The 12,447-nt window shown below is 35.1% G+C and overlaps 1 protein-coding gene across 1 annotated transcript in view; it reads left to right on the plus strand.

Annotated features, from left to right (window-relative positions):
* Positions 1 to 891: 891 nt before the first annotated feature.
* The window catches only part of LOC129762381 (delta(9)-fatty-acid desaturase fat-7-like), a 44,058-nt gene continuing 32,502 nt past the window's right edge, over positions 892 to 12,447 (plus strand). Inside the window, exon 1 of the mRNA XM_055760607.1 lies at positions 892 to 1,372. The gene's annotated coding sequence lies outside the window, so the exon portion shown is untranslated. The remainder of the gene's footprint in view (positions 1,373 to 12,447) is intronic.

Raw genomic sequence — 12,447 nt, forward strand, 5'->3', positions numbered from 1 at the left:
ACCTGTAAATATATAATGATATCAAGTCTACGTTTTCACAATAAAAGAAAATGTTAAATATTTCATACCTTTAATGAGCTTCATTCAATAATATTCTATTGGATCAACAACGGGGATGGATTATCAAAGACAACATTGGAAGAAGAAAAAACATATGTGAATCCGGCAAATCTGTTCTTTCCTTCATAACAACTATGTTGGGCCTGCACTATAATGAAAATTATTCAATAAATCTAATTATTACATTTTTAAATAAAGTTCATTCATGTTATGGTTTTTTTAATTCTAAAAACGAATATCACTTTCCGGTAGACCTACTAATTACGAAGTAAAACTTGATGGTGCATATCTCAAACCGAAATCTAGCCACGTTCCTTGCTAACATTTCGATTAACCAAGTGCACCTCCAAGTTTCACTTCTGCATGCATATTAGGTTCAATTTCACCATTTAACCTCAAACCACCGTGACCGATGTCAAGTTCACAGAGGAAGGAGATAAAAACCCCTCATAATATAAGGAACGTTAATAGCTAGCGCAGAACACAGCCCGCTGACTAAAGTGCATTATAATTGAAGCACATTGCCAAACATAATTGTCCGCGGGTGGCGCACAACGAATTATGCGATCAAATGCAACCAGCCGACCGCACGCGCGGCTGTCGCTAATGATTCATTCACCGGTGAAAAGCTTTATTCGTGTTCATTTTCACACGCTTCCAGATGGGTTGCAGGTTCATCGTTTCATTCACTGCTCATGACCGCGCCGACGGAGAAGCATCTTCTCTGTGAATCAGCAAGCCAGCCAGCCAGCCATCGCGACGAGAGTGAGAGTATTTATAAATACCGCGGGTCGAATGCTGCCGCGAGTTCATTTGGTGAACGTAGCTTTTCCGATCCTGAGCACTGCACTGAAACCGGCTGCGGTTAGACCACGAAAGAAGGTGGTGTCAAACAAAATTTGGCAGCGCATAACAGCAAATTTTGGTTTGGTTGTTGCTAGTTTTCAGTGACCGATCGCAACTCCGCTCACGAGTCAATCGAACCGAATCGGAGCCAAAGTTCGTCGCTTATGCTGCCTGTGCTGTCTTTCTTCAACCCTTACATTGGTCCAGCGGCCTGAGTTTGATCCTCAGTAGCAGTTCAACTGCTAGGCGGTACGGAAGTGTTTCAGCGGTGAAGTCCTGGAAAAATACGGCGAGTTTTCGTTACGAGACAAAGAGGCGCAGCGAGATTCAGTGAGATTGCGTGCGGTGTTGAAGAAAAGGATCATACAAACTTATTCATTTTTTCGGCGGAATATGTTCATTTGCAACATCAATACGTGAGAACCATATGTGAAGAAAAACAAGTGAAGTCACTGAATTTTACAAAGTGAGTAATATGTTCGTTTATTTCGAATTTGATTAAATCTTACAATTTCCGATCGCTGGACAAATTCGATTAAACTGAGACAATATAAAACGAAAGTGGAAATTAGTGTTGGGCAAGATAGTATGGAGCAGCATGGTGATTCAGAAGAACAACGTGTCAATTGCCTTAGATGGATGTGTTTTTTCTGGAATATTTTGAAAATCAACAATAATCCTGATGAGAATTATCTAGTGTTTAGTGGCAATTTGGTGAATTACCGAAAGACTCCATAGGAATATGAACAGAAGAAAAAAGTGAAACAGACTTTCTGTGCAGAAATCATATTGTTTCAAAAAGATGTTGAATCAGCAGTCCTACATGGAAATGGACTTTACCACAGAAAAACATCAATTGAACAACTCTGGAAGTGATGTTGGAAGTAATGCTAATAGGATTCCTATCATTAGATGAAACATGCTACCAAGTTTATGAAACAGTGATCACGAATAACATTTTCTGTAAAAGTGGCCACGATCAACAGAAATAAATTGTACATTTTACTTCCGTTATATGTAGAACATATTTTTCCACAACTCTGATCATTCATTTTCCCCAACTTATATTCAACAAAAGAAAGTTCAGTCTCGGATTGAAATACGACGTAGTTTTCTGTTTTATCATGTTATAAAATAGAGGCAAGTTTTGTGAAACATGAAAAAACGACAATGAATCATATTACACTTCTGTGATTTCTGTAAACTCTGCATAACAATTGCATAAAGAAGGACAAAATAATGTTCATATCTCTTTTAATTAATTATATTCTGAGATATCAGATCTGTAGAAAAATCCTTTTAATTTTAAGGAACCTTAAGTGATTTCAGATTCAAAACAAACAAAATATATAAAGATAAAAGGCTTGAGAAAAAAACAAGTTGGTCAAATTTTCGTCATTGATGTAAGCTTTTCAGAAATTATCTAAAAAAAATGTTGGAGATCCACTAAAAAAATTTAGCCAGTCTTCAATAAAACTTCGTTTTTTTACTTTCATTCAAAAAGTTCGTTGAATTTAAGACAAATTTTAAGCTCGATTTCAAATTTTTTGTCAGTAATTTTAAAGTTCATAAATTTTCAATCGCATTTCAGAAAGTTCTTTGGCCGAATTTTAAATCATTTTCGCTATTTTGTTAAGGTGTATATCGAATTTTAGATTTTTCTTCAATTCCAATATGTGTCATTCTATTCAACTATCTTTCGCCAAAAAAATAACAAGGAAAGAGGCGTAGCTTCTATGACTTGCCACATTGCACCTGTAAATTTCAAGCAAACAACTCTGTATACCAAAATATTTTTTATTATTAAATTATTGGAATCCGTAGACTACGAATTCACAAAAAAAAATCACGGCTTGTTTGTTCATATCTCTTGATACAATTGAAAAACGATCGATTCTGCAATTTTTTCCTTGCATTCTTATTTTCGAATGTCGATTAACACACGGTGATCCATAAAGCTGTATAAATTATGACGAATGAAGCGACTTCTCAAATCTTGTCTCCGCTGAAATATTTCGTAACTTCAGATGAACTGAATTTCTCCAAAGGTTAGACATCATTTGCATAAATTTTGCAACAGAGCGCCTGATGTTAAAATTTGTGTTGTATTGAATAACTGGCACTCTCCACCGAAGGCCATTGTATTTCTTCTTCTTTTTATTCGATTGGGTGAATATGAATAATTAACGTTTTCTTTTTAAATTTCTAAATATTTTGTCGATGTTTTCAAGATATTTGATTTGTCAGTGTTTTTTTCTGATGCTCCTCCATTTTGTTACACAGCATGGTTCATATTGTCAAATATCTCCCATGAAAATTTTAAACACGGTAAATTCTTTCCAAAAGAATAGATGGAAGCCTAAATAACCGCACTACTGTTATTACTTAGAAAACCAAAATCGAGAAAACACAGCGAAAATAATATTTTATATATGAGGAACCCACAAGTTGAATGCCCAATAAAATATAGTTTTTCTGAATTGATTTCTCATGGCTGAAACTTCTCATCAAAATTCCAGGCAGTTCAACTGCATTTGTTTGTGCTCAGATCTGGCTGAAGAAAATATTCTTTTCCATTTATTTTTTGCCCATCCTTTTGACGTGAAAATGATTCGACAAACATAAGCTGCAAAATCCTCTACCTGGACTTCAAATTTTACATAAATCTTTACAATATTTCCCCTCGCCAAAATTATTTATTCTATTCCTAATCGATTTTTCGAACAATCCAATTCCGCGCACTTTTCGAAGCCACTCAAACAACTCCTTCGTATTGGCTTGAGACAATTTCAAATAATCTCTCACAATATTTTTGCGAGTCATGGTGCATGGATTAATTCGTACTGCATCATTAGTTTTATAATTATTTCTTCGCGAAGTATAACGTTTCCTGAAACGAGTTTCAGACTTGACCTTCTCGTTCGTAGCATTGAAAAGCACCCCTCCGAGGCATGCAATAGATCTCTGATATTTGTTGTGCCTAAGTTTTCGATCAATGTTATCTCATTTTTGTTCGATATTGAACTATATCTTTGGAATATTTTTACTTTTTCGGACCGAATCAATAGTACAACTGCATGGAATACATGACGATACACTTTTTTTTCTAAGTTAAAATATGTTTTCGTATCCTAATCCTACAACCGGTCTGAAAGAATTTGGTGACATTTCCATATATTTTTACTACAATAATCAGCCATTTCATACCAATCCGATATAATGGTACCTCAGATTTTCGTGAAAAGCGGCAGATTTGTTCTTTATCGCCAAATTTCCATTTTAGGATGGTCCGCAAAATCAACTTTTGTCCCTGTTTTGAGTAATGATTTTTCAAAGTTAATCAATGGTTCGAAAAATCATTTTTTCCCCTTTTTACACCACAAAAACTCATAACTTTTGAACTACTGGACCGATTCCGATGATTGACAAACCAAATTAAAGCCTATACATAACATATCCAGAAATCAGAGAAGTGTTTTCTTCCGTATTTGAGTTATTATTTTTCAAATTTTAAATGTTTCCAGTCTAAAATCCACTTTTTCCGGAAATATAATTTTTTTTAATAAGACTAGTTAATTGGCTTCAATTTAGTATGTCGGTCATCTGATTAGGTTCCGACAGCAGTTCAAAAGTTATGAATGTTTTGAAAGAAGTAATTTTTGGATAAAATGGGCAAACATATAGTGTCATATAGTGCCCTCTATCTTTGACCGAATAAAAATTATGACATGTGCACCGACAGATATAAATTGAAACCATAGTCCAGATAAAATTCGCTCTTTTCGTATTTCTCTCTTCAATTGGGATGTTCTTTGTCATGAGTTTACAATTAATTAAACTATGGTTTTAGTCTGTTCCATGCGTCGTATATCTCTATTAGAGTTCTAATCGCAACACAGGTTTAAGAGTGTAGGCGGTCGATTTTTATTACAGCTGTGAATTTAAATAACCAATTGTATATCCATTTCTCTTCAATATTTCTTTCCAAAATCACATCGTCAACCCTTCCAAAAACATTATTATCGGAGCAACAATCTACGAATTATACTATACAGCACCTTTCACAGAACGGCAATAAAAAATTCGAACCGAATCGGTTGTGTGGCGGCGGCGACAACAACCGACATGGAACAAGTTTACACCTTCAGTTTTCCACCGAAGAACACAGCTCTCACAGCAGCACTGTTCACTCTTCACGTCCGGCTAAAAATGTGCTTTATTTTGATACCGTTTCCAACTCGGAATCCATGCTTGAATTCACGAAAATTTAAGGGTCGTTCGCGAAAAAATATTCATTAAAAAGCCCATAACACTGCTCAATTCAAATAAGCTCTATCCTGACAAAAAAAAAAATATAAAAATCAATCAATAGTAAATTCCAAAATTATCCTAAATTAGCTTTAACACATGATGTTAGTTGATCGCTGTGTAAAGTGAAACTAAAATTGTAGAGAGAGAAAGAGTGAGAGAATAGAATTATAGAGGTATTAATCTTTTGCAGTTTATTCACCTCTATCATTAAATAGGGTCAGCTTGGAAAACTTAACCTAAACTCTCAATCCATTTTGGATGCCCTCGCCTCCGCCGCCGACGGCTGTTTGCAAGCTGGATGGCTGCCAAATCGTAATTGATGCTGAAAATTTGAAATTGAATTTTTCGATTTGACGCATGTACTATAAACTAGAGATGAAACGGATATCCGGTAACTATTCAGTATCCGGCCTATCCGGCCAGATACCGGATATTATAAAAAACCAATAATTTCTCATTAACACAAGATAAATCTTTTTTTTTAAATTAAATTAACATTAACTAATAACATTTATTCATTAACATTATTACTTCTATTGTAATTTTTTAACCGATCGATTACGATTTGACACCAGGCCGGCTTTAGTCTTTCATTGTAAACACTACTTCAAGGAACTTAAAGATAAACTCTAGCAAACCTTGCTAATGGTGTATTGCTTAGAGTTTAATGACTACCAAACATAAGAAACGTGATTGCAATCAATTTCGAAATGTTTTCGCACAACTGTCGATTTCGTTACCAATTGGATTTCGGACCCAAAAGGTATCGCGAATTTTGCATATCAGGTCTAATTTAGTTTCGTCTCTTTTGCTTCGTTTACTTTGATTCATGTCGAAGTAGGTGTACCCTCTCTCAGATTATCATCCCTGAAGGCAGTTCAAAATTTTTCAATCTTGAATTGAAATGTCAAAAAAAATTCATAATTGCACAATGGTTCAGGAGGTGCATTTAAGTGGAAATTAGCATTTACAGCTTGAAAGTTATTCTCTAGACAAAAACTGTCTTCGGCAAAGTTGTTGCCTATGAAAGAGCGCTTATTTTGATGTGGTCAAAAACATGGTGACAAAAATTTACGATAAAATAAAAAATCTAACTTTCTTATCTTTATAGATAGAGGTAAACATAGTTCGACAATGTTTCAGCCCCAGTTATTTAAGAAAATTTTTTAGAACAAAGTTTTTTTTCTATCTCTTGAAATAACCGATATAGTGCTTTTTTCTAAGTTGAGTTGGGGTCACCATGAAAAAAACGGTTTTTTGCTCTAACTTTTATATTTCAAATTTTAAATGCAAACTGTCTTTATAACACTTTTAGAGCCTACTAAGACAAATATTTTGCGATACAGACTTTGTCAATGTCTCAATTTTACTCAAAGCTATTGATATTTCTTTCCAAAAAATACGCTTTCTTCATTCGCTTGTCATTCTTTTTGGGGCAAACATAAAAAAATGTTTGTTGACCACACTTGAAAGAACATACTTCACTGTACATAATGTGGGATTTCCAAAACTATATTATTTTTTGTATTTGAGTAAACTAAAATTGAAATCATAAGTTTTTGTGTGAAACCCCACAAATAATTTTGAGTAGGATTAAGATATTGACAAGTTCTGCATTGCAAAATGTTGGTCATGATAAGCTCTAAAAGTCGTCCCAAGACAATTTCTATGTAGAGGTTGAAATATAAAAGTTAGAGCAGAATATCCCTAATGCAACTTAGACAGAAAGCGCAAAAATCAACTTTAGGAAGATTTTCATGCTTCGGACAAAAATTGTCTTCGACGAAGTTGTCATATGTGACAACTTTGTCACGACGAAGTTGTCATATGTGACAACTTTGTCGCAGACAGTTTTTGTCTAGAGAATAACTTTCGAGCTCAGATGCTAATTTCCACTTGAATGCATTTCCTGGACCATTGTGCATTGTAATAGAAAATCCTTGAAAGAAAAAAATGTGTTCAATATTCCTTGCAGAAAACTGCAATGGATATTCATTATTATGGAAAATTTAATCATAGCTCATTATTTTTATGTAAAGATGTGTTTATTACTCCCTAAAATGTGATATATTTTTAGCTTAATGCACATATTCAGTTTCACCCAGTTTCGTATTCGCAAATGAAGAGCCGAATATCCGGCTATCCGGTCTCGAGGCTTGCCGGATATCCGGTATACGGTATCCGAAAACTACTATCCGTTTCATCACTACTATAAACTACAAATGCCAATATACTAAAAATACAGTACTACCGATGGGCAAACTCATCTTCTGTTTTGCTCCCATTTCGTACTAGCGAATCCGCTTTTTCATTTTCCGGTATTGACCAATGAGAGGGAGGTTTTTTAAAAATGCATTTGAAATGTATTTTTTGTAATTGTGATGTAATGCAACGTTTTTTCTTGTCTAACATCATATTCAAATCAGACATCTGGATTTTGGGTTACGATTCTTTTAATGAAAGATCAATGATCTTCAATTCGTCCTTTTGAAAAATCAATCGTAATATCAGTTTATCATATGATAATGAAAATTGTGATTTTCGGTAGCTTCCATCATATGTACCAAGTTTCAATAAAATCGAAGAGGGTGGGGTCAAAATTTGCAATTTTCGGCTGATTTGGAGTGGAATTGCTCAGCGCGAATAACTTATTGGCGATTTTTATTACGATTGATCGTTAAATTTGCCTGAATTCGAGCATTGCTTTCGGGTTAAAAATGACGTCAAAGTGCTGCACATATCAAGCCGCATGGGAGCAAGCAAAACAAACTGAAGGTGTAATTTTTTTGTGCACCGATTTCTTTCGCCACCGCCAACACAACCTATTCGGTTCGGATTTTTTATTGCCATCGTGTGAAATGTACTTAGAGATTTTTGTTTTTGTTTTGGAAATCGTGTTTTTAGGAGCGTGGATATGTAATATTGATATGACAAACTAGGAAAGTACTCGAGGTTTTCAAATGGCTCAGTGTTGAACATATTGAGCTCCGAATTGTTCTTGCTACACCCAAACTAGCGTTGGCAGAAAACATTTCACCTTTGGCAGAAAAGATGTCATTTCTTGTGCATGAGAGTCAAATGCGCAAATAATGAGCTATTTTGAAAGCTTAAAATTGGTTTGTATGTATGCGTGCAGACATCTCTTTCTGTTTACTTTTCTCATTTCATTTGGGATTGGGCCAAAAAAAATTCCATACGACGTCAATGGGGATCGAACCTAGGCCGGTTGGAATGTAAAGCTAACCACGCTATCCACATGGCTAACGGTGCTTAAGAAGTTGTTCAGCAAATACGTGATAATATTGCACCTGATTATAAAATGAAGCTGGGAGATGTTTTCTAACAGTAAAAAGGAGCACATGAAGGAGAACAATATCTATCTCGGTCTGGGCCGTGTATGTGGCAAAGCTTGGGAAAGCTTATTTGTCTTTTGTTTCGCTCACTCGTATTACTCTAATATTGCTGGAACATGTATATTATACAAATGCTTACCAGTATTTGTGAGTCATGACATTTTCTGTTGTGTTATGTCTCATTTAATGTCATAAATTGGGATGACAAAACATGAGCTAAAAATAAATTTTGGGTGTACGCTTTCCATTCAGCCCGCATCAAAAGCATTGGCGTTCTCTCCTGCAATAATGTTGTAGTCCTACTATCAATGTTAAAATAAGCATATCTGCGACATTTACTGAAAAAAACCTTTACAGGTTTCCATTAAAACAACCCTTTATCGTTGTTTAGCACTAGGATTTCGGGTTTTCACTGGATCCTCCACAGTCAAAATGAGGCCAAATCATCTTCTCAGCCATTCCATGCCAAACCGATATAGTGGTTCTCAGATTTCCGTGAAAAGTGGTAGTTTTCTTCCTTATCGAAAAACCCATATGTTTTTATTTTTTTCATAAGGGTGCCCATTTTCGTTTTAGGGTGATACAAAAAGATGTGCCCCTTTTTCTTAAAAATTACTTCATCCATTCAAATTCATACCTTCTGAACTATCGGACCGATCCAGACGACCGACATATCGGATTGAAACCAATGAACTAGTCTTTTTTGAAAAAAAATAGCATTTGCGAAAAATCACTTTTCACGGAAATCTGAAAACCACTATATCGGTTTGGCATGGAATGGCTGTCCTACAAAAAAACAAAACTTCTAGTTAATTGCAAAACCCAATCAATTTGTTTTACCATTCACACATCAGAAAATTGTTTAATTTTAATTCTAATGCCAATCACGTGATTCATGGCATTCAATAAAATTCAGTTAGAGTCTTTTTTTGTGTAACACAGATATGTTCAATGGTACATTTTGACGTAGAACTACGTCTTTCAGGAAGGGTGCCAAATCTGAAAACAAGTCACGTTTTTATGAAATAAAGTTAACGTTAATAACTATTTTCACTGTTAATAACTATTTTCACGAATTCTCATTATTTGCATAACAATCAAATCGGAAATTCTCTAGGATTTGTTTGATACGCTATACATTACAATTCGCTAATCTCTAAACGATGTAAATTCATGAAAACTGGAAGAACTTCCTTTTTTTCATACATTTGTTCTGCCGATTTATGTGCTAACTCTACCCGTATTTCGAATGCTTATAACTCGAACATTTCTTAATAGATCGGAAAGATGTTTGCATCAATTGATAGGAAATATTTCTAGGCGTCTTTCACAATTAATAAAATGCTATTTTTCATTAGATGAACAATTGAATAACTGTAAAATGTCAAGCGTTATCTAAACATCATAACGGCCAAGTTTTGATTGGCCCGATTTACGGTTTCCCCAACACAGACTTCAAGGTCGATGTACCTGTGGGAATCCACTTTGCAAATAAACATGCAAGTCGGGGTTTTTTTGTTCCCACCGATCTGTGTTTCCCTAACACAGACTTCAAAATCAATGTGCCTGGGGGAAACCGCTTTGTTAAAACATGCAAGTCGGGGGTATTTTCCCCACTGAGCTGTGTTTCCTAACATGGACTTCAAAATTAATGTGCCTGGTGGAATCCGCTTTGCAAATACATGCAAGTCGGGGGTATTTTTTGCTGTTGAGTACTTTTGTACTCGCTTGTCATTGTGCAGAATATTTGTTTTGTACTCGCTTGTCATTGTGCAGAATATGTTTGTAACGTACTTTAAAACTGAGAAGCCTGGGAAAATTTTCATTTCAGATACTAGAGGTGAACGAACTTTCGTGGTTCGAGAACTACGTAAACACGAGATGCGCAATAATTTCAGAGGGAAATGTAAAATACAATGATCGTTTGACAATTCTTCCGTTCACATATTTTGGTAGTCCTAGGCATCATATCAAACGTAGAAGGACGGCCATCAAATTTGTAACGAAAAACGTAATCTATTACAAAAATTTCGTTGCATTCTAAAATAATTTTCGAAGTGATAAACAAGTGAATTGTATAATGTAATTGCGTAGTTCTACGTCGAAAATATGCGGTCGTGTCCTATATACAACCCTTTACATTTTTTGGTACAGATTTTTGAGATAAGAAGTACAGATGAAAAATATTTTCACACCTTCTAGTATTGATGAATATGTGGCAACACTTCACAGAATGCTCACTCTCAGTGCTCAGCGCAATCTCCAATTTCCAAATCAACTCTCAGTTTTCAAATATGGTGCAGGATGATCGCTGTGTAGAGTGAAACTAAAAATCGAAACCAAAGAGCAAAACAACAGCTACCCAAATCACGTGCAAACTTTACTTGTTTCATTGTTGGAGAATATGAGCGGCGTGAAAAATCGGAAAACCTTCCTATTTTATACGCTACATTGTTTACCTATACTGCTATTTCCACTATATGAAGGGATATTCCTTATTAATTTGTGTGTTTGGAATCAAAATCCATCCATACAGGTCGGACTTCATTTTGAATGATTCGATTATAAACAATTTTAAACTCGATTATATACCCTTTAAAAAGATTAACGTTCAAATGCATACATCAGATTTTTTTACGCGAGAGATAGGTACTTCGTGACCAGCTTTTTTACCGCGTAAAAAAGCAGGTAATCAAGAATCCACGTAGAATCGTGATAGGGCACGGCACTAATTTCCATCATAAGTACTAAGTTGCATCACAAGCACTAATTACCGTCATCTGCTCTAAGGAAGCATGAGGGAGGGATGTGAGCTGCGAGAGGAAAAAAACCGCGTTAATTGGAAAATCCACGTAAAAAACTCCTAAAAAAACAGCGTGAAAAAACCTGGGTTTTTCCACTCAAACCATTAAAATGGACCCCTTCAGACAACCAAATTCCGATCGGAAATAATTATGTTTTAATTGGTCGAATCGGCTTTCGGTATAGGTTTGCGTTCGAATTTTTCACAGAAATAGAAGACATGTAAAGCGAACTTGTAACATGTCACATACACTCTGTCCAACTTCTATAAGACCAGGTGATGATCTTGTTGCTTTGTGTCATTATGAACAAACAACGCTGCAATTTCTGTTCTAGTGTATTTATATTGGTAACTATCATACACTGCATTATTTTCATATGTGTGTAAGCAAGTGCTGAGCAAAAAAAAAAGTTTTTGTATTTTTCAAATGTCAAGTTTCTATAACACCAGTTACGTTTTCCGTTGTTTTTAGTTAGTTTGTTTAATACATATAGAAAATGCCGAAAGTAAAAGTGCTCATGGATAGAGAAAAAGGACAAATCGATGCATTTCACCAAGAAAATGTTCGAATTAGAGGAATTGCTCGTCGGATTGGACGATCCCTTCAAGTAGTTTTCAAGTATTTGACGAGTTCTTAATGATACGGGAAAAAGAAGAGAGCTCTCGGTCAGAGAGCGTAAATCGAAGCTCTCTGACCGAGATAAGCGGGAAATAATTATAACAGCTTCGAATAATTCAAAATCGCTTATGCAAATAAAGCAATCTTTGAATTTAAATGTTTCACGGGAGACAATTCGTCAATTTTTTGTAAAAAGTCCTTACAAAAAAAGGGCTAAAAAGGTTAAAGCTTCTAATCTGACACCATCTCACATCGAAAGACGTATGAGTTTTGCCAAAGCTCACATGAATCAACAGTGGGTAAAATGGTATGTCATGACAAAGAACGTTTTCAAAAGAATGCATTTTGCTATACCGTTCTGAATCATATTTCGGACACTTTGTTCTAATATCTTAAAATGCTTAATGCACTGATGATATAACTATAAAATTAATATCACAATTGCTTCTTTAGAG

Source organism: Toxorhynchites rutilus, chromosome 1, assembly GCF_029784135.1.
Source record: "Toxorhynchites rutilus septentrionalis strain SRP chromosome 1, ASM2978413v1, whole genome shotgun sequence".
Lineage (NCBI taxonomy): Eukaryota > Metazoa > Arthropoda > Insecta > Diptera > Culicidae > Toxorhynchites > Toxorhynchites rutilus.